At 42.7% G+C, this 22,500-nt stretch overlaps 1 pseudogene; it reads right to left on the bottom strand.

Moving 5' to 3' along the window:
* The window catches only part of LOC111973562 (partitioning defective 3 homolog), an 807,950-nt pseudogene that overhangs the window by 711,248 nt on the left and 74,202 nt on the right, over window positions 1-22,500 (bottom strand).

Here is a 22,500-nt window from a genome sequence, read left to right as displayed (position 1 = left end):
TAGTTCACCAGACACAGCCACTGGGTAAAAAAAACACATCAAAGTCATTGAGTGCCACATGAGGAYAATCCAGCCTCTCCTATCCTCTGTGTCAGGATGTCAGTGTATCAGTCCCATATCTGTCCCATATGCCCATAGTGGGAAACGGGGCTTTGTTATCTTACCAAGTCCTGGAAGGCCCTGAGTCCTCTGGGGGTGGGGTAAGGGCTAACGCGGKGCCCTATCTCAGCAGGGGGCCTGGGACTGTCACCTCTATTTAGGTCCCTCTGTGCGGTGCCCGACCTAAATCAGCCTCTCGGCTGTGCAGGGCCGGCCCAGTGAGTCCACGCTGGCAGTTAAGAGGGCCGTTTGGCAAAGTGCTTAGACACTGGAGCCAGACTAGCCCTGACAGCTGTCAACAGAGACAAACATCCCAGCCTGACACAGACAGAGGATTGGGGTAGTGTTTATGGGGAAGTGTGTGTGTGGGAGTGGGGGGGGCTGCATGTGCGCGTGTGTTGTCTTTGGTACAGTAGTGCCAGGTCTGGGTTGAAGCACTAGTGTTACAGACACTGTGCACCGCAAGGCAAGCAGACACGTTGTCAGGAATCATTTGGTGAATGGCAACGCCGCAGCAAGCTGTCAAGCTAGGCACATCATAACCACCTACATGCCCAAATCGTTTGAGTTCCCCCTGAAAGGAAAGCCCAGTGACTTGACCTGATTTTAAAACAATGTTCCTAAAAACACAAGCCCTCCTGGCAAAAGCGTAGAGTGTATTTTAGCTGCAGACAGTCTGAAAGAAGAAGGGATATCATATGGTTCCTTGGTGGGGCAGTTCTGTTTATGTCTGAAAACACCATTAAACGTGGTCTGGTTTGCAACTTCATCTGTAGGGTTCTACAACTAAATGCATTGTTCCAATATTTCCTTACAAGGAAACATAATGCTGCTGTGTGTGTGAACGAATCAAACTGCCTAAATATGATTATGGGGCTCCAGCAGCAGAATAATGTTTTTAGCCAGAGAGAGAGAGAATAATATTTATACCATATTTATGCTTATTTATTTTAACTTGTGTGCTTTAACCATTTGTACATTGTTACAACACTGTATATATATAATATAACATTTGTAATGTCTTTATTGTTTTGAAACTTCTGTATGTGTAATGTTTACTGTTAATTTGTATTGTTTATTTCACTTTTGTATAATATCTACCTCACTTGCTTTGGCAATGTTAACACATGTTTCCCATGCCAATAAAGCCCCTTGAATTGAATTGAATTGAATTGAGAGAGAGAGAGAGGAGAGAGAGAGAGAGGTGTGAGGAGAGCGGAGAGAGGATAGTGGAGAGAGGGGAGAGGAGAGAGGAGAGAGGAGAGAGGAGAGAGAGAGAGAGAGAGAGAGAGAGAGAGAGAGAGGAGACTTGCCACATACTGTAGTATGAGTAGAATCCGAATAATGTCCTATGATTGCGTCAACATTGTGTTCTTTCAGGACACTTGAGTGGATAACTCTGTTATTGTCCTCTTTCAGAACACTTGAGTGGATAACTCTGTTATTGTCCTCTTTCAGGACACTTGAGTGAATAACTCTGTTATTGTCCTCTTTCAGGACACTTGAGTGGATAACTCCGTTATTGTCCTCTTTCAGGACACTGAGTCGATAACTTTGTAATGGATAACTCTGCTATAGTGTCTCAACCTAGCAAACTAAGTCTGTTCTGTCTCATTGTCTTCCTCCAGGTGACTCTGGTATTGTCTCTTCTCCTCCCTGAGCTGCAACAGCAAGGTTCCCCAACTGGTGGCCCGCAGGCCAAATTTGGCCCATGGCTATTTTTATTTGGCCCCCCAAGTTTCCTGAGCAATTTTTTWAAATTATTGTTGTACATAACAGACTAAAAACACCAGGAAATCAGCTCCAAGTGATTTGAACTTAAGAAATCTGTTCAAATATTCACAGGCATAATAGAGAGAAAAATGTGATCGGATACAAATGTAAGCAAGGTTTCAAGTATGTTTCAGTAAAARATTATCTGTTTTAGGGTTGTCCCCTAAATCTTGGTCGACCGAAAGTCGTCTGTTCTTTCGACCAATCGATTGCTAGGGAAAAAAATAGTGTTTTTTCCCCATATATAAACACAACCTACACTACCGTTCAAAAGTTTGGGGTCACTTAGAAATGTCCTTGTTTTTGAAAGAAATGCAAWWWWWWWYTCCATTAAAATAACATCAAATTGATCAMAAATACAGTGTAGACATTGTTCATGTTGTAAATGACTATTGTAGCTGGAAGTGGCAGATTTTTTATGGAATATCTACATAGGTGTACAGAGGCGCATTATCAGCAACCATCACTCCTGTTTCCAATGGCACGTTGTGTTAGCTAATCCAAGTTTAACATTTTAAAAGGCTAATTGATCAATAGAAAACCCTTTTGCAATTATGTTAGCACAGCTGAAAACTGTGTCCTGATGAAAGAAGCAATAAAACTGGCCTTTAGACTAGTTGTGTATCTAGAGCATCAGAATTTGTGGGTTCAATTATAGGCTCAAAATGGCTAGAAACAAAGAACTTTCTTCTGAAACTCGTCAGTCTATTCTTGTTCTGAGAAATGAAGGCTATTCCATGCGAGAAAGTGCCAAAAATTATCCTCCCGCTGGCTAAGCAGATTCTGCCATTACTCTCCTGAAGTTGCCGGTAATAGGCTACACGAGGAGTCGGCAACCTTTCTCATGTGAAATGACAATTTATCTTACCATTTCTACCCATCTGCGTGCCAGTTATGGTTCATATGCATATTTTCGTGAAACAGTTTCATTTAAATCATAATAACGTCTACATATCTCAAATTCATTGMCATGTGTTTAATCAATATTCTATRKKAATCTAAATGAAAATGATARAAACCTAAAAAGTAACTTCTATTGCCATTGCCAACTACGCAAAAATAGCCTAAGGATAAGAAGCAGTGCTTGTGTTGGGGAGGAGCTCACCGGAGCTGATTACCGGCACCTCAAATGTTCTACTGCTTGAGCTCCTGTTCCTCTTAAAGAATATTAGCTCAAAGGTATTGTGGAGCTGTTGCACCTAAAGGTAAACAGTACCAGCACCCAAAATGAGTACCGGAACCTGTTTCAGACCAAGTCTAGCACTGATAAGAAGACTATTTTATGACKTTTCCACCGGATCAGAGCATGACATTTTTCCCTTTCACSCTGAGTGGTTATRGAAAGGGAGAGAGCTGGAAAGATTMTTCAAATACATTAAGGAACTATTGTCATTCTCAACGGATGWAAAAACAGACTTTGTTTGCTTGCTGTTTGAGGTGAAGAAAACATTACTTTGAGAAGCTCCACAGGTCATTAGTGGTGGTGCGTTAAGCCAATCAGAAATACTATCAGACCCCCTAGTGGGTGCATTTACATGCCTACATTTGCGCACAGGCCAGGTAGCCTATAACAGGCTGACCACACCGCTCARGTCGCGTGTGTTGCAAAATAAATTTAGAAATCTATGTTATTCAATTATTGCASGCACACTGCTCATGCGCGCRAACGAGCGTCTGAGTTGCCAAGGGRTAAAATAGAAATCAGTTCTATTTCTGATGCATATCGCGCTGCAAGTCCTGCCTCTCCCATCTCCTCATTGGTWTATAYAAGCAGGTACCCARGTGCCATCTCCTCATTGGTTATACCCACGTGGGTGACTGAAAGACAAACAAGGTCAGTGGCGGTAATGCACCTAATTTATGAAAGTTGCCAATCGCAATATAAAGTCAAGAGAAGAAAAGGTCTGGAAGGAGGAGAGATGACCAGAAACGATTTGGGTTGACCGTTTTATGTGTGGATTAATTGGTGGAGTAGAGGACCTTGTGCATTTCAGGTAAAATAACAACTCAATGTTTATATCCCAGGACAAATTAGCTAGCAACAGCAAGCTAGCTAAATAGGACAAATTAGCGAGCAAGTGCAAGCTAACTAGCTAAATTGACATAAATGTTTAATGCTTTTCGACCTGTCCCCAAATTAATATAATTGGTTCAGAGTTTGTTTTGATATTTTAACATGCATGTCGTGATCGCGTTTAGTGTGGGGGGACAAAATACATTTATGCACGATGGCGCACGAGCACAGCAGGTTTGGGTTCCGTGTAAGCCTACTTCTATGTGTACGCGTCCTTACTCAACATTAACAGGAGCACCCCAAACAAAAGACAATAACTAAATTGACAGAACTCGTAAATGGAATTAAATAAACCAAAACTTGTTTCTCACAAGTGTAGCATAGGTTGTGCACTCTGCAAACAATGTGTCCAATCCGACAATGAGAACGGAAATACTGGAATAATAATATTAAATGCATTAAAATAAATTACCATAACCAAAGTAACAAACATTGTAGATTAGAAATTATAGGAATTAACGGTAAATCTACTACTGGTGATATATGTAATGGGGAATTGATATACACTAACAATCAAACCCAAACAATTCACACAATGAAGTTATGAAACAATGAATGTGCACAAATTGGCAGGAGASAGCGCATTCTGGAGAGAGTGTATTGTGCATCTGGGTGCYTGGTSAATCCAACATCWGCATTGGCCATGCAGCATTTATGGTGATACGGCCTCAGAAGAAGTCAGGGCATTCATACCTCTTATGCTTCGCGGAYCAGAGCAGAGCTTTTGTCAAGGAAGTGAGTTTGTGTTTATACAGGATGTACCGCCCCCACCTAKCGTCAACCAATCATGTCAATGCGGAGCAATACAGAGCCCTCCGCATTGTTAKAAKATTTAGGAGGGGCACGGCGATYCGGTACAGAGCTTGATTTGGACTCTGCATGCCTCTGGAGGCTCCGGAATTGCGTCACACCCTCCATATGGAGCCTCCGACCACATTTTAGGATCYAGCATAAATTGGCTTTTAGTCTAGGCCTCCYCAATGGATCAGTTCACTGAGATGGYCGCAAATAAATATATATATTTGTTACTGCTCGACTAAACAATCTCGGTCGACCAACTGCCTAACGACCAATTGGAGTCAGCCCTAATCTGTTTGGGCTTCTTGCAGTTAATTTGCAGTCCAAAAATGTATGTTATTATGTCGTCGTCGTCGTCGTCCCCCCCACGGCTGAAGATCCCTGTGCTACAGTCTCAGATGACACCCTATTCCCTACATAGCGCACTACATCTGATCAGAGCCCAATGGGTCCTAGTGCACTCTATAGGGACTAGGGTGCCATTTGGGACACAACCATCATGTTGTCCTCTCCCTGGAGCTGCTGATATCTGAAAGTATACAGAACCAGGAGTGGGTTTCCTCTGTACAGAGACTACCCATCAAAACTCTGATACAAACACACGCGCTCTCTCCTTCAGTCTCCCAGTGCTCCTAGTTCTTCTTCTCCAGGCTTCTATTCATCACTATCACCGTCTCTAGGCTTGGGCGGTATACCGTATATACAGTATACGGTATATTACATTTTTACATTAGTTCCCCAGAACAGTTGAGCCAGTCACATGTTTTTTTTAATAGCACAATGGGAGAATGCGAGCTGGTGAGTGCATAGCGTTCTGTATCTACCGGCGAGTCTCTGTTGTGATGTGCACATGATGTGAGGAAGTTACACTTGTATGTAAATGTTTGCCATCAGATATCTTCTAATGGCTTTCTGTCAGAAGTCAAAGAGCTCTGGATGAGTAATCTGTACAGCTGACATTTATTCCCTATGCTTCCTACTACCGTTTTTTTCTTCTCCCATCTGCTCTGTGTACACATGCTGCTCTTCCTRCAGAAAAGGATGCATCACAACTTTGCCKATTTGCAAATTTCTCTCGTTCACTTTCGCTTGTAAATGTCCACACACCGAGCTGGATTTGCCCGTCTTGGCAATTAGTTTGTTTGTTTTCGTTTTCATTTTCTATGTGATTTCGGTTTGTGCTAATTTTGTTAGCATTCTGAAAGTAATAGAAGCCCAATTTGCTTTTTTTCTCGCYTGTTTAGCGCCTCCTTGTGTGCCATGCCGGTCATACCATAAATTCRGGGACGAGAGAAGGACGGAATGASGATATGAAAATCTGGATACCGCCTAAACCTACTGTGATCTCCCCGTCTCCCTCGCTGGGTCTCTAATCCCCCATACTTCCTTTTGGTACTCTGTTGGAGCGAGGGACAATGCCATCGATTAAAGCCGGCATTCCGAGGTGTATTATTCATCATTCAATTATGAGGACTGACCAACAGCCGCCACCCAATAATCAGGCATGGAGGAGAACCAACGGCAGCCAGCKCACTATGCTTCAAACAGCCCAACTATACTTTAAGACAAACCCTCTTAAAACAGACACATAACAACAGCACAGAGGAATCAGGCAGTAGGCTAGCCTGGTCCCAGATCTGTATGTGACAGATAGATAATCAGAGGAGTTGGCTAAAGTGAATGAGTACAGACACACTCACAGTAAGGGAAGAAGAGTTAAAAGGGAGGGAGAGTTGGGTGAGGTCACGTATTGACTCTCTTGGTGGAGCTCCGGTCATTGATTGAAGTCAGCGAGAGTCATTGATTAAGTGGCAAATGGAGTTAACGCACTTCTCCTAGACCTCCCAACCCCGCTCTAGAGGACAGCTCTCCCTGGTTCCTTCCCAAATMGCACTCTATTCCATTTAGGAAAATGCATGCTAAAAATGTATTAGAAGAGTAGAGAGAGAAGCGGGAAGGGATAGGGAGAGGAAGAGAGAAAATGCATGCTAAAAATGTATTAGAAGAAAGGAAAAAAGGAAGAAAGAGATAAGAGGAAGAGAGAGGGAGAATAGAGATGGTGAGAGACAACTGGAGACAATAGGGAAGCTTTTAACCTTTGCCAACGAAGGAAATTGCTCTGGCACACGCAAATGCAGTGTGCCAACCAGTGCCGTTAGTATTTGATTTCCCCTGCTCTCCGGGCCACTCTCTGTAGCCTAGTGTAGTGTAGTGGGGGGCAGCTGTTGGGGACCCTGCTTAAGAATCGCCTAATTTACCTCCCGGCTTGATCTCTACTCAACACAGGTGCTGCCTTGYCACCAGAGCACTGTTACCATGGAGATACACTCAGGTGGGATGCCGTGTCCAAGTTACCCAGCCTGCTCTGATCCAGGGATGCCCAGATCCTCATCATTAACTAACATAAACAGACAGCCAAACCAGTCACAGCTGTATAGGATAGATGGTACACGCAGCATAAACATGGACTTGAGTGCCCCCAAGTGGTTTGAAAACACAACTGCAGTGCRCACTGAGGAATGCATCCCAATAACTGAAGTTACTGAAGTGTGCATTTGTTCAATACATCCCTTCAATCTAAAAGCATTGGATTGTTGAAGGTAAGGAAAGGAAAGGTGGCTACCTAGTCAGTTGTACAACTGAATGCATTCAACTGAAACGTGTCTTCCGCATTTAACCCAACCCCTCTGAATCAGATAGGTGTGAAGGGTGCCTTAATCAACGTCCACGTCGGCTAGTGGGAGTTTACACCATATTTCTTATTCCAGTCATGTCCTTTCAAATCATTAAAGGGAACTTAGTGAACAAGTGCACACTTTAGGAGGAAAGGAGAGATAATTGGGACATAGTCACTGAACTACTATGCACCTGACATGTATAACACAACACGGCAACACGGAAACACCTTACTCAGGGGAATCTACAGTAATGAGCTTTTGCGTTAGTAGCCCTTAGAGTTTCCCTTGGACCTTGTCATCATTAAGTCACGTGGTGTGTGTCTGTAGACAGACAGATAGTCCCCCTGTACAAAGCTGATCTTTCACGTCTCCAACACTTACTTCTCTCCCAGGTCCTGTCAACCAGTGGTGTAGTGCTCTTTTTTTAGTTGAGGAGGCACAAAGAAAATGTACAAAGAAACATTTGTTTAACACTAAGAGGACATTAGAATAACATTTATAGTAATGTACTGTTAAACCAAKGTTTTTGGGGAATTTACGGTAATATACTGTACCTTTTTTTACAGTAACTTACAGGTAAATGGCTGCCAGTAAGTTACTGTAAAAACAACTGGATTTTTTTTTTTACAGTGCAGCGACTGTCACAAAGTGTTACTAAGGTGACGTGAGTTAATAAAGCACCCATAAGGTCATGATGGAGCCAGTCGCCCAACAGTCTGGCTGCTACCTCAGCAGTCTACCCAGAGGGCCGTGTTTTATTTTATTACAGTGTGGAGAACCACCTTCTACCAGGGATCTCCCCGAATGTCGTTACACACACACACACACACACACAAACATTAGCCTGTGGGTTATGGATGGGGAGAGAGACACAGACACACTGTCTGGCACACACCACCAACTGAACTCGTCTCATTACAAAGGTGAAAATGCAAAAATATATTCTGTGGAACTAAAATAAAAATAAGACTTTACATTTTAACAGTATACTGACATACTGTGTGATTAAACTATTAAAAATTCAACGCAATGAACACTAAACATATGATACAATGTCCACACATTTTCTATGGTGTTATACTCAAGCAGCTTTGTTTTTCATTCAACACATAGGGAAACCACCTGACGTTAGCAAATGTAAGAGAATTTGAATACTTTCAAATGAGCTGCCAGCATAAAAACGGCTGCTACACACATTTAGTGACACTAACATATACCGACCACTAGGGGGCASAGGCATGCCATTATTGACAGGAAACAAGCCCAAAAAGGCTTGGTCTCGGACCATCTTTACAGCTATCTATCATTTGTTTTTCAACAGGACAATGACCCAAAACACACCTCCAGGCTGTGTAAGGGCTATTTGACCAAGAAGGAGAGTGATGGAGTGCTGCATCAGATGACCTTGTCTCCARAATCACCCGACCATAACCCAATTGAGATGGTTTGGGATGAGTTGGACTGCAGAGTGAAGGAAAAGCAGCCAACAAGTGCTCCGCATATGTGGGAACTCCTTCAAGACTGWTGGAAAAGCATTCCAGGTGAAGCTGGTTGAGAGAATGTCAAGAGTGTGCAAAGCTGTCATCAAGGCAAAGGGTAGCTACTTTGAAGAATCGCAAATATAAATATATTTTGATTTGTTTAACACTTTTTGGGTTACTACATGATTCCATGTGTGTTATTTGATGTCTTTATTATTCTACAATGTAGAAAATAGTCAAAATAAAGAAAAACCCTTGAATGAGTAGGTGTGTCCAAACGGACTCCTACTGTATATCTTAAAGATGTTACATGTGGTTCTGAGGGGAATGGTGGCYGATTGAATATTTCACAGACCTGACACATAGATCATCCATGCTCTGGACCAAAAACACATGCAGCCACTAACCCACCACATTGCATGGTACAGTATATTACCCATATGTGTTTTTGTGTAGATACCCCAGACAGTGCAATGGTCATTTATTTGCTCATAGAAAATGGGTGTTACAAAGAAATACTACCTAAGTCCCAAATGGGACTCTAWTCCCTATACAGTGCACTACTTTTGACCAGGYCCCGTAATGKACTACAAAGGGAATAGGGTGCCATTAGGGACATACGCCTATCAGCAGTAATGATGCTACTTGATCCACCAATCATCAAGACCATGTAGGGAAGATCCTGAGATTGTTACTGGTGCTTGAGACAGAGCAGAGTGTCACCACGACTACCCATAATGACCACTTGACGAGGCAATGGTGTGAAAAATCCTGTTTCTGCCTTCTCCTTAACTCAGCGCTGTGACATGTTCAAAACCTTTCTGTGTGCGATGTGACTAACCTGAGTGTGTGCGCGCACACGAGAGAGAGAGAGAGAGAGAGAGYGAGYGAGAGAGAGAGAGAGAAATCAGTGTGAGACTATCAGAGACTGAAAGACAGAACTGCACAAAAAGCTCCCTGCACAAAATCTGCTGTAGTCTAAAATACTCGACAACCATGTCTATACACTCCTGGACACACACAGCATGGAATGTCTACAGGCCTTTGGACTGCTGGTCTGGGTAGCAGACTTGAGCCAACCACAGCTAGACGGACATTTTCCAGCACCTAGATGTATAACGTGAAGCTGAATGCTGGCCAAGCTTCACACTCCTCCTATTCAAATGTATTGGCAGGGTGTGGACTCAACACGTTCAACGGTAAGAGACGCACTGAGGTGCTCATGACCTCCTCTATCATTCAACTCTGATAGTGTTCCATATGCAACAACACCCTTGCAAATAACAGCTTTTTGTCACTGTCCATTCACTGAGTCTGCATCCCAAATGGCAKCCTATTCCCTATTACAGTACACTACTGTTGACCAAAGTCCTATAGGCCCTGGTCAGAAGTACTGCACTTAAATCAGGAATTGGCTGCCATTTGAGACACAAACAACATCAACACACATAGTGCTCAGCTTCTCCCTGGTTCCCATGGTGACTGAGCCATAAAGATTTGTTGGTTGTTTCACTCAAGGTTAGCTAAATTAGTCTTAAAAGGATTCTTTCAACACCGTCTGTCTGCTACAGTGTTTGGTAATTAGTCCTGATTGTTTGAGCGCAAAGAGCACAAGATTGGGTCTGACAATCCTTAGAAAACCCACAACGTTGAATCCTACAGTACCGATATGAAATACACAYAGAGAGTGGGCATGCACATGTGGACATTACTCCACCACGAGCTACGCCAATTATCTACCATTAAGATCAAATTCAACCCCATGCATTTCATCTATCGCTCTATAGCTGGGAGAAAAAGTACTGACCAGCTGTAGCTTCACACAGTACATAGCCATGACAACCATTACTCCTGATGAAATCAATATAATGATCATCTAAGACAGTGTCCCAAATGGCACCCTATTCCCTATATAGTGCACTACTTTTGACCAMAGCCCTATGGCCCCTGGTCAAAAGTAGTGCACTATATAAGAAATTGACTGCCATTTGGGACACAAGCCTACAATAACTACAAGGAAGTCTCTCTTCAGGTCTGTTAGCCTGTTGGGGGCCCTGGCTGGGCTCTGGGCTGCTTCGGCTGGCATACTGTTTCTATTAAAGGAGCGAGAGGGAGAGGAGAGGGAGAGGAGAGGGAGAGTGAGAGGGAGAGAGAGAGAGAGAGAGAGGAGAGAGAGAGAGAAGAGAGCGAGAGAGAAGAGGTGAAATTAAGCAGATGGTGGAACAATGAGGTCATCACCCACTCCCTGCCCAGAGAGAGAGGGAGAGAGAGAGATAGGTGGGGGAGAGGGAGAGAGAGACATAGAAGAGAGAAAGAAAGACAAAGAGAGAGAGGAGAGAAATGTGGCGGGAGAGAAAGAAGGAGGGATGGAGGGATAGGCAGAGCAGATAGCCACTTTAAATCTATGCCACTTTGTTTATATACCCTACATGCTCATCTCATATGTAATACTGTACTCTATACCATCTACTGCATCTTGCCTATGCCGTTCTGATACCATCACTCATTCATATATCTTATGTACATATTCTTTTCCCTTTATCTTGTGTGTATAAGGTATAGTTGTGGAATATGTTAGTTTAGATTACTCGTTGTTAATTACTTGCCTTGTCGGAACTAGAAGCACAAGCATTTTCGCTAACACTCGCATTAACATCTGCTAACCATGTGTAATGTGGGCAAATAAAATTTGATTTGATTGAGAGGAGAGGAGAGATGTCGCGGGAGAGAAAGAAGGAGGGATGGAGGGATAGGCAGAGCAGATAGAGAGAGAGGAGAGATGTCGCGGAGAGAAAGAAGGAGGGATGGAGGGATAGGCAGAGCAGATAGAGAGAGAGGAGGATGTCGCGGGAGAGAAAGAAGGAGGGATGGAGGGATAGGCAGAGCAGATAGAGAGAGAGGAGAGATGTCGCGGGAGAGAAAGAAGGAGGGATGGAGGGATAGGCAGAGCAGATAGAGAAGAGGAGAGATGTCGCGGGAGAGAAAGAAGGAGGGATGGAGGGATAGGCAGAGCAGATAGAGAAAGAGGAGAGATGTGGTGGGAGAGAAAGAAGGAGGGATGGAGGGATAGGAAGAGCAGATGGAGAGTGGGTCTTTCACAATGACTAACTATGAAAACGTGATTCCAGTTACAGGAGTGCAAACGCCTTATGTGAGGACTATAACATGACATGGGTGTTTTACCACGCTCATATAACACCAGAGAACACACACACAGTGTACAGACCATGAAACCACATCATGGGGCAAGCCACATTAACACACCTACAGGCCAACCAACAAACAGAGTGTGTTCGCACACACTGACTGTCTTCCAAAACCATTTTGACAAATTGAAGGGCAGAGTCACTTTAAATGTCCTCAAGTCCATGTGACATAATTGACTAGCTGAATGGATGGCACTGTTACTGCTGCACCACAGTCACAAGCAGACCCTACAAACACACTCCTGAGTATCTAAACCGTTACAGATGCCTGTCAAGGGAGTGTGCCTATCCTGAACTACCCTCCCTCACAGACCTGACTCTAGTCAGGAATACCTACTGTATGACAAATGCAAATCAACCACTGTTGAATATAAAGACAGCTTTTAACCAGCCTTGACAGGGTATATACCTTCCTCCTTTACCCCAGGGACAGACAACCATGTTAGGGGGGATTGAGTCTCTCCCTGCCTCTCTTAAACAGTGGCCTTCCCCGGTGCATAGTATGTGCCAGGGCATTCTCAACAGGGCTATGTTCCAGGCAGCACGACTATATTGCACGTAAGTTTCCGCGAACGTGCACACGCCCAGACATGCGCATTCTGTCATGCTGTATCACCGCCTGGTACGGCAACTGCACCATCCGCCACCGCAAAGCTCTCCAGAGGGTGGTGCAGTCAGCCCAACGGGGTCACACTGCCTGACCTCCAGGATACCTACACCCGGTGTCACAGGATGGCCAAGAAGATGATCAAGGACCTCAGCCAAGCAACGGCCTATTCGCCACGCTACAATCTAGAAGGTGGAGACAGTAGAGGTGCATCAAAGCTGGGTCTAAGATTGAAAAACAGCTATCTCCAGACCATCAGACTGTTAAATAGTCACCACTAGTTGGCCTCCGTCCAGTACCCAGGCCTGAACCTTTAGGTCACTTACTACTGTCTATCCACCCGTACCCTATCCTTCACCTTAGAGACTGTCACTAGCTGGCTCTCCACCCGTAGATACTCTACCTTCTCATCTCTATTACTCTTCACTAGTCTGCTTACCACCCCGTACTCTACCCTTCACCTTAGAGACTGTCACTAGCTGGCTACCACCCGTACTACCTCACCCTTCCTAGAGACTTCACTAGCTGGCTACCACCCGTACTCTACCCTTCACCTTAGAGACTGTCACTAGCTGGCTACCACCCGGTACTCTACCCTTCACCTTAGAGACTGTACTAGCTGGCTACCACCCGTACTCTACCCTTCACCTTAGAGACTGTCACTAGCTGGCTACCACCCCTACTCTACCCTTCACCTTAGAGACTGTCACTAGCTGGCTACCACCCACTCTACCTTCACCTTAGAGACCGTCACTAGCTGCTACCACCCGGTTCTCACCCTTCACCTTAGAGACTGTCACTAGCTTGCTACCACCCCTACTCTACCCTTCACCTTAGAGACGTCACTAGCTGCTACCACCCGGTACTCTACCCTTCACCTTAGAGACTGTCACTAGCTGGCTACCACCCGGTACTCTACCCTTCACCTTAGAGACTTCACTAGTTAGCTACCACCCTACTCTACCCCTCACCTTAGAGACTGTCACTAGCTGGCTACCACCCGGTACTCTACCCTTCACCTTAGAGACTGTCACTAGATGCTACCACCCGTACTCTACCCTTCACCTTAGAGACTGTCACTAGCTGGCTACCACCCGGTACTCTACCCTTCACCTTAGAGACTGTCACTAGCGCTACCACCCAGTACTCTACCCTCACTAGAACCTCACTAGCTCTACCACCCGGTACTCTACCCTTCACCTTAGAGACTGTCATTAGCTGGCTACCACCCGGTACTCTACCCTTCACCTTACAGACTGTCACTAGCTGGCTACCACCCGGTACTCTACCCTTCACCTTAGAGACTGCTGCCCTATGTACATAGTCATTGAGCACTGGTCACTTGAATCATTTGACATACTGTTTTACCCACTAAATATGTATATACTGTGTTCTAGTCATGGCTCATCCTATATAACTACTTGTCTATTCATATACTGTCCACACTTTCTTTACACACCATTCAGATACATATATATTTATATTACGGATTCTGACGTTTTGATACATCTTAACTTGTTCTTTTTTTCTTAACTGTTTGATTATGTGTGTAGTTATTGTATTGCCAGATATTGCTGCATTGTTGGCGCTAGGGGGGAAAAGCCTTTAGCTGCACCTGGGATAACATCTACAAAACCGTGTACGCGACCAATAAACTTTGATTTGACACACCCACACCCACACCCACACCCACACCCACACTAAGATGTAGGGGTTGCCACTCGCTGCTGCGCTCAACTGGCATTAGTTTCCTGCTTGTACTACAATCACACTTCCTGTGAAAGCTGGAGAAGCGAAGGTCGGGAGCACAGACTGGAAAGATAACCAGAACTAGGTCTGAAATGGCACTCTATTCTCTATATAGTCCACTACTTTAGACCAGAGCCCTGGTCAAATAGTTCACTAAATAGYGATTAGGGTGTCATTTGGGACGTAATCCAATTCTGCTATAGGTAAAGGTTGTAAAGAAAGAGGTATACTAAAAAGCATATCTTCATTTAGTATAGACAACCTAATATACTCTGTTTGTTCCTACTGTCAAGGCAGAGGTGGTTGTGCTCCAAACTGGTTTTGAAGTCAAACCAAAATTACATTGTGTAAGAAGCGGAAGGAAGCAGCCTAGACTTATTTTTAAGACTGGGCCGACCAGCTCCACAACCCTGCCTGTCAGTAAGTCAGTCAGTCAGTCAGTCAGTCAGTCTGGAGGTTATATAGGCCTTAAACAATGCTGTTAGCTTTAAACTGCTCAATAATCACTGGCGAGCAGTAACACGTACAGGCGGAGTCCCAAATTACACTAATTTCCAAATATAGTGCACTACTTTTGACCAGGGCCAATAGAGCTCTGATCAAAAGTAGTTCACTATGTCAGGAATCTGGTGCCAGTTGGGACGCACAGTGCACACACAGTACAGTGGATATGCATAGCATTACACGTACAGCCACTACTGTGAACAGACCTACTGCTTTTAAAGGTACTGCATGTGTCAGTCTCATGACAATGGCATCAGTGCAGTTATGCAGACAGACAGACGGACTGTCTTTCATTTATGCATGCCAAGATACATAGGATCCTAAATATAACATTTATAGGAACTGTTTTCATGGTCTTTAAACTCAGCAGGGTATACTCTTGTCACAGCCATATATAGTACCGGTCAAAYGTTTGGACACACCTACTCATTCAAGGGTTTTTTCTTTATTTGTACTATTTTCTACATAGTGGAATAATAGTGAAGACATCAAAACTATGAAATAACACATATGGAATCATTTACTAACCAAAAAAAGTGTAAAACAAATTAAAATATATTTTATGTTTGAGATTCTTCAAAGTAGCCACCCTTTGCCTTGATGACAGCTTTGCACATTCTTGGCATTCTCTCAACCAGCTTCACCTGGAATGCTTTTCTAACAGTCTTGAAGGACAGTCATCCGTTCACCTACTCAGTGTCTCACAAAAGACACGGTGCTTGGAACCAAAAATCTCAAATCTGGACTCATCAGACCAAAGACAGATTTCCACTGGTCTAATGTCCATTGCTCGTGTTTCTTGGTCCAAGCAAGTCTTTTCTTATTATTGGTGTCCTTTAGTAGTGGTTTCTTTGCAGCAATTCGACCATGAAGGCCTGATTCACGCAGTCTCCTCTGAACAGTTGATGCTGAGATGTGTCTGTTACTTAAACTCTGTGAAGCATTTATTTGGGCTGCAATCTGAGGTGCATGTCTAGTAACTCTAATAAACGTGTCCTCTGCAGCAGAGGTAACTCTGGGTCTTCCTTTCCTGTGGCGGTCCTCATGAGAGCTAGTTTCATAATAGTGCTTGATGGTTTATGGGACTGCACTTGAAGAAACTTTAAAAGTTCTTGAAATTTTCCGGACTGACTGCCCTTCATGTCAAAGTAATGTCAAAGCTTATTTGAGCTGTTCTTGCCATAATATGGAATWGGTCAATTTACCAAATAGGGCTATCTTCTGTATACCACCATTAACTTGTCACAACAAAACTGAATAGCGCAAACGCAATCCTCTTGACACTACAGGGGGTGCTGTTTCAACTTGGACATTTAGCGTTCCCAAATTAAACTGCCTCGTACTCAATTCTTGCTCGTACAATATGCATATTATTATTACTATTGGATAGAAAACAATCTCTAGTTTCTAAAACCGTTTGAATTATGTCTGTGGGTGAACCAGAACTCGTTCTGCAGCGAAAATCATGACAGGAACTGCGAAGGTCTGAAAACGAGGCTCTGTTCTCAGATCAGTTTAAAACTCTGTATGTATCCTATGGGTCGACATGAACTGCACCCGCCTTCCCCTGGATGTCAGTAACAAATGAGAATTGGAATGGAGTGTCTACTTAGATCTCAGAGCTTATAAAGCTCCAAGGAACGAAGGGACCTCTCTTTTTGTCGTTCGTCATGACGCGAAGCAAGACCTCAGGATGAAATTTTGGAACGCTCAGTTATCGGCCTTAGATGTATCCGTCTGTAATTTAATTCGATATAGGTGTTAGAAACATCATAACGAAGTTATTTTAAACCGAGTTATATCAGTTTATGCGAGTATATTGCTATTTTCGGAAATTCCTTAGTATTGCATTTTGAGGATTTGGGCATGTCTGCTCCACATGGCTATTGTTAGCTGCTAATTCCGAAGTTGAAGACGACATTTTACAACCAAGCAACGATTKTTTTGGACAAAGGACACCTTGCCCAAGATTCTGATGGAAGCTCGTCCAAAAGTAAGAACTATTTATGATGTTATTCCGTATTTATGTGGAAAAATGTAAACGCATTTGTCCGCCGTTATTGCGGCACTAGTCTGGCTGTAACGCACACTGTATGTCTAGTAACGTTAATTTTAAAAATCTAACTCAGCGGTTGCATTAATAACTAATGCATCTTTCATTTGCTGTCCAACCTGTATTTTTTAGTCAATCTAATCGATAAATAATCGTAAACTTAGGTGCCTTTCCAAGATGGCGCCGGCGAGAATGCATGACCTGTTGCCACTCATCACATTGTATAACCACGATTTGTGCTGCTAAATATGCACATTTTCGAACAAAACCTATATGCATTGTGTAATATGATGTTACAGGACTGTCATCTGACGAAGTATATCAAGGTTAGTCCAAAATTATATATCTTTTGGTGTATTGTTACGATCGCTAACCTGTGCTGCTGGTAAATTGCTTGTGTTTCTGGCTATTGTGCTAAGCTAATATAATGCTATATTGTGTTTTCGCTGTAAAACACTTAAAAAATCTTGAATATTGGCTGGATTCACAAGATGTTGGGCTTTCATTTGCTGTACCTGTGTATTTTCAGAAATGTTTTAAGATGAGTAATTAGTATTTGACGTTGGTCTCTGTAATTATTCTGGCAGCTTCGGCACTATTCAGATTGCAGCTTGCAATGTAGAACTGTGATTTATACCTGAAATATGCACATTTTTCTAAAAAAACATATGCTATACAATAAATATTTATCAGACTGTCATCTTATGAAGTTGTTTCTTGGTTAGTATATCTTTATTTGGCAATTAGTGATGGCTACTGATGGAGTAAAAAACTGGTGGAGTTAAAAAAAGTGGTGTCTTTGCTAACTGGTAGCTAATAGATTACATATTGTGTCTTCCCTGTAAAACATTTTAAAATCAGAAATGATGCTGGATTCACAAGATGTGTATCTTTCATCTGGTGTCTTGGACTTGTGATTTAATGATATTTAGATGCTAGTATTTACTTGTGACGCTATGCTAGGCTATTGCTAGTCAGCTTTTTACTTGGGGTGCTCCCGGATCCGGTTTGGGAGGAATTAGAGGTATTAAGGAAAGAAATTCCACAAATTCACTTTAACAAGCACATCATTCAATTGAAATGCATCCAGTGACTACCTTATGAAGCTGGTTGAGAGAATGCCAAGAGGTGCAAAGCTGTCATCAGCAAATGGCTATGAAGAATCTCAATATAATTATATATGATATTCATTTTTGGTCCTACATATCCATATGTGTTATTTCATAGTTTTGATATCATCATATTATTCTAGAATGTAAAATAGTAAAATAAAGAAAAACCCTGGAATGAGTAGGTGTCAAACCTTCACAGGTACAAATATATATTATATATATTATATATAATATATATATATATATATAATATATATATCACACTACGTATATATACACCTTAGACAAATACATTTAAACACTGTTTTTCACAATTCCTGACATTTAATCCTAGTAAAAATTCCCTGTCTTAGTCAGTTAGGATCACCACTTTATTTTAAGAATGTGAAATGTCAGAATAATAGAGAGTATTTTATTTCAGCTTTATTTATTTCATCACATTCCCAGGGGCAGAAGTCTACATACACTCAATTAGTATTTGGTAGCATTGCCTTTAAATTGTTTAACTTGGGTCATACGTTTCGGTAGCCTTCCACAAGCTTTCCACAGTAAGTTGGGTGAATTTTGGCCCATTCATCCTGACAGAGCTGATGTAACTGATTCAGGTTTATAGCCTCCTTGCTCGCACACGCTTTTTCAGTTCTGCCGACAAATTTTCTACAGGATTGAGGTCAGAGCTTTGTGATGCCACTTTGTTGTCCTTAAGCCATTTTGCCACAACTTTAGAAGTATGCTTGGGTCATTGTCCATTTGAAGACCCATTTGCTACCAAGCTTGAACTTCCTGACTATGTCTTGAGATGTTTTTCAATATATCCAAGGCAGTTAACCCACTGTTCCTAGGCCGTCATTGAAAATAAGAATTTGTTCTTAACTGACTTACCTAGTTAAATAAAGATTACTTTTTTTATAAAAAAATATCCACATAATTTCATTCTCATGATGCCATCTATTTTGGAAGTGCACCAGTCCCTCCTGCAGCAAAGCACCCCCACAACATGATGCTGCCACCCCCGTGCTTCACGTTGGATGTGTTCTTCGCCTGCATGCCTCTCCCTTTTCCTCCAACACTAACGATGGTCATTATAGGCCAAACAGCTCTATTTTTGTTTCATCAACCAGAGGCATTTCTCCAAAAAAGTATTAGCTTTGTCCCCATGTGGAGTTGCAAACCGTAGTCTGGCTTTTTTATGCGGTTTGGAGCAGTGGCTTCTTCCTTGCTGAGCTGCCTTTCAGGTTATGTCGATATACGACTCGTTTTACTATGATATAGATACTCTTGTAACTGTTTCCTCCAGCATCTTCACAAAGTCATTTCTGTTGTATCTGGGATGATTTGCACTTTCCGCATCAAAGTATGTTCATCTCTAGAGACAGAACGCGTCTTCCTTCCTGAGCGGTATGACAACTGCGTGTCCCATGATGTTTATACTTGCGTACATTGTTTGTACAGATGAACATAGTACCTTCAGGCGTTTGGAAATTGCTCCCAAGGATGAACCCAGACTGTGAGGTCTACAATTTTATTTCTTAGGTCTTGCTGATTTCTTTAGATTTTTCCCGTATATATTGCGCACTATTGTTTGTACAGATGAACGTCGTACCTTCAGGCATTTTTTTTCTGACGTTCTTGGGCTGATTTCTTTTGATTTCCCCATGAGGTCAAGCAAAGAGGCACTGAGTTTGAAGGTAGGCCTTGAAATACATCCACAGGTACACCTCCAATTGACTGAAATTATGTAAATTAGCCTAACAGAAGATTCTAAAGACAAGACATAATTTTTTGGAATTTTCCAAGCTGTTTAAAGGCACAGTCAACTTAGTGTATGTAAACTTTTGACCCACTGGAATTGTGATACAGTGAATTATAAGTGAAATAATCTGTCTGTAAACAATTGTTGGAAAAATTACTTGTGTCATGCACAAAGTAGATGTCCTAACCGACTGTATATATATATATATATATATATATATTCATTCTATATTTTTCCTCGTACTAGCTCTGACTCTGCTGATAGCTACTTCATTGAGATGAAATGTACTTACTATGACTGTGATATGTGGTTGTTCCACCTAGCTACCTTAAGATGAATGCACTAACTGGAAGTCGCTTTGGATAAGAGCGTCTGCTAAATGACTAAAAGATGTTATGTATGGCTCTCTGGGTATAGCAGTGTACTGTACTGTCACTGATGTTAAAGGACAGAGCTACTCTTATTGTCTCCACTGCTATTTCCTGTCCATGTGCAGGGGAGTTTGATGGGGAATAGCACAGAACCCAGGGCCTGAATAGCAGACTGTGTTGATAGGAGAGGGATGAAAACAGAAGCATGGCATGCCACCTGGAAAAACCAGCTCACGCATCCGGACCACCYCTCTAACACACACACACACACATGCACACACTCAGAGATACACATACACACACAAGCACCTGTCTGGTTGACGAACTGTCCCATAAACAGCAGCACTTCCGACAGGCCGGAGATTAACACACAGCTCTGGCTCACAACGTCTAAAGAAACACCACCGTCATAACTGGAGGTGGCATGGTCTCTCTACCCACTCTGTTTGGCTTTCAATCTAGAGTGAACCCGCACACATGTACGCAACCACACACACACATACCTACACACACACGCTGTACCAGCCAGCAGTCAAATAACGTTTGCCAGAGGAAACTGCAGTAGTCTGGGTGTACTAGAAGAAGTAAATAGTGTCCAACGGCCTTGGGCTAATATTTGGCTTGACTAAAATGTAAATGGAGAATGTGTTTTCTCAAATGTTCCCATCCTATACCTTACTATAGCTGATTAGAATGACCTCTACTGCTATTACTAAAGCTCTCTCTATCTCTGTTCGACAGTAGCATAACACCAGGTTACACTCTGATTCAACACTTAAGGCCTTTTCACACTGCATTGTTCTTAGCCCCAGGTTAAGACAGGCCCTGGGCTAGCTTAGCCTGTGTTCATACAAGTAGGGCTAAGTGAAACCAACGGTCCCTTTTCTGGTGTAGAATATTCAAATTAGGTATCAAAGGAACTCTGATTGGCTAGCCCCTGGGTTAAGGTTGGTGCTAGCCCACTTTAGAATGTGCACGTGTGAACACTTGCTTAGCCCCAAGCTCAAACCTCCCTTATCCCAGTGCTTTGAGGCATTTAGCCCTCGGCAGTGTGAACGTGCCTTTAGTAATCTAATCTAACACAGCACCTAACTACCCAAGCCCTTTTGTGAGCCACATAAACCACTGAAGCCCTGTCAACAGCGTTCGTCTACTGTCCATATGCCATTAAACGGCAGCATGTTTGTAGATAAAGTATGGCTGCAATGACATCTTATGACAGGCAGGGGGCTCATGATTCTGCTCAGTAGAAATATGAAAACAGATTTTCATAAGCGAAGAGATCTCGTAAATAGACAGTGCAGCCAAAAAACACGCCCTTTCAAAGTTTACAAAGACTGTTTCTCTGTTTTATAGAGTTCATTAGTCATTCAACCAGAGGCAGCAGCGTGTCACATTTAAGTAATTTAATTATCTATTTTTACACTTAAATATCTAGTTTTAGACGTTGTCATTTTCTTTTTCACTTTGTTCTCCAGTTCTCAATTTTGCGGAGATAAGACAGCTAGCATCTGGTAGGAAATGGCCTGTGAATTCATCTGAGAAATATGCCTCTGTATTTGCCAGTATTGTAAGCCTGGGCATCACTTGGCTGCTACTGTGGGGATCACAACAGGAAGTGGCAGACTAATTGGTCCAGTTATAACACAACATGCATCATAACATGGGTATATGCAAAGCAGGAAGGACATCTAAGCAAATGCTTTTACCCTGAAATAGCTCAAATAGCTTCCTGAGGAGTATCAAGCCCACTGACCACAGCGTGACTCACCCTGTCTTTGTCATCGGCCACATCACACAGCGTGTCGTCCAGATCCAGTATGCCTCCGTCCCCATGCTCCAACCGGTGCACCTGTAGCCAGTAGCCAGAATCCTAGAAGGAGGGAGAGAGGAGAGAAGAGGTAGACATGGCTTATCTTAGAGAGAAGAGGGGAGTAAGACATGGCTTATTTTAGAGAGAAGAGGTAAGACATGGCTTATTTTAGAGAGAGAGGTAAGCACATGGCTTATTTTAGAGAGAAGAAGGATAATGAAGCATGGCTTAGTTTAGAGAGAAGAGGTAAGACATGGCTTATTTTAGAAGAAGAGGTAGACATGCTTATTTTGGCAGAGAAGAAGAAGGTTATTTTAAGAAGAGAGTGAGCTATATTTAGAGAGAAGAGGTAAGACATGGCTATATTTTAGAGAGGAAGAGGTAAGACAATGGCTTATTTTAGAGAGAAAGAGGTAAGACATGTCCTTG

This window comes from Salvelinus sp. IW2-2015, linkage group LG14, assembly GCF_002910315.2.
Source record: "Salvelinus sp. IW2-2015 linkage group LG14, ASM291031v2, whole genome shotgun sequence".
In the NCBI taxonomy this organism is placed as follows: Eukaryota; Metazoa; Chordata; class Actinopteri; order Salmoniformes; family Salmonidae; genus Salvelinus; species Salvelinus sp. IW2-2015.
Note: the sequence above shows the minus strand (reverse complement) of the source record. Positions and strands in the feature narration are given on the sequence as shown.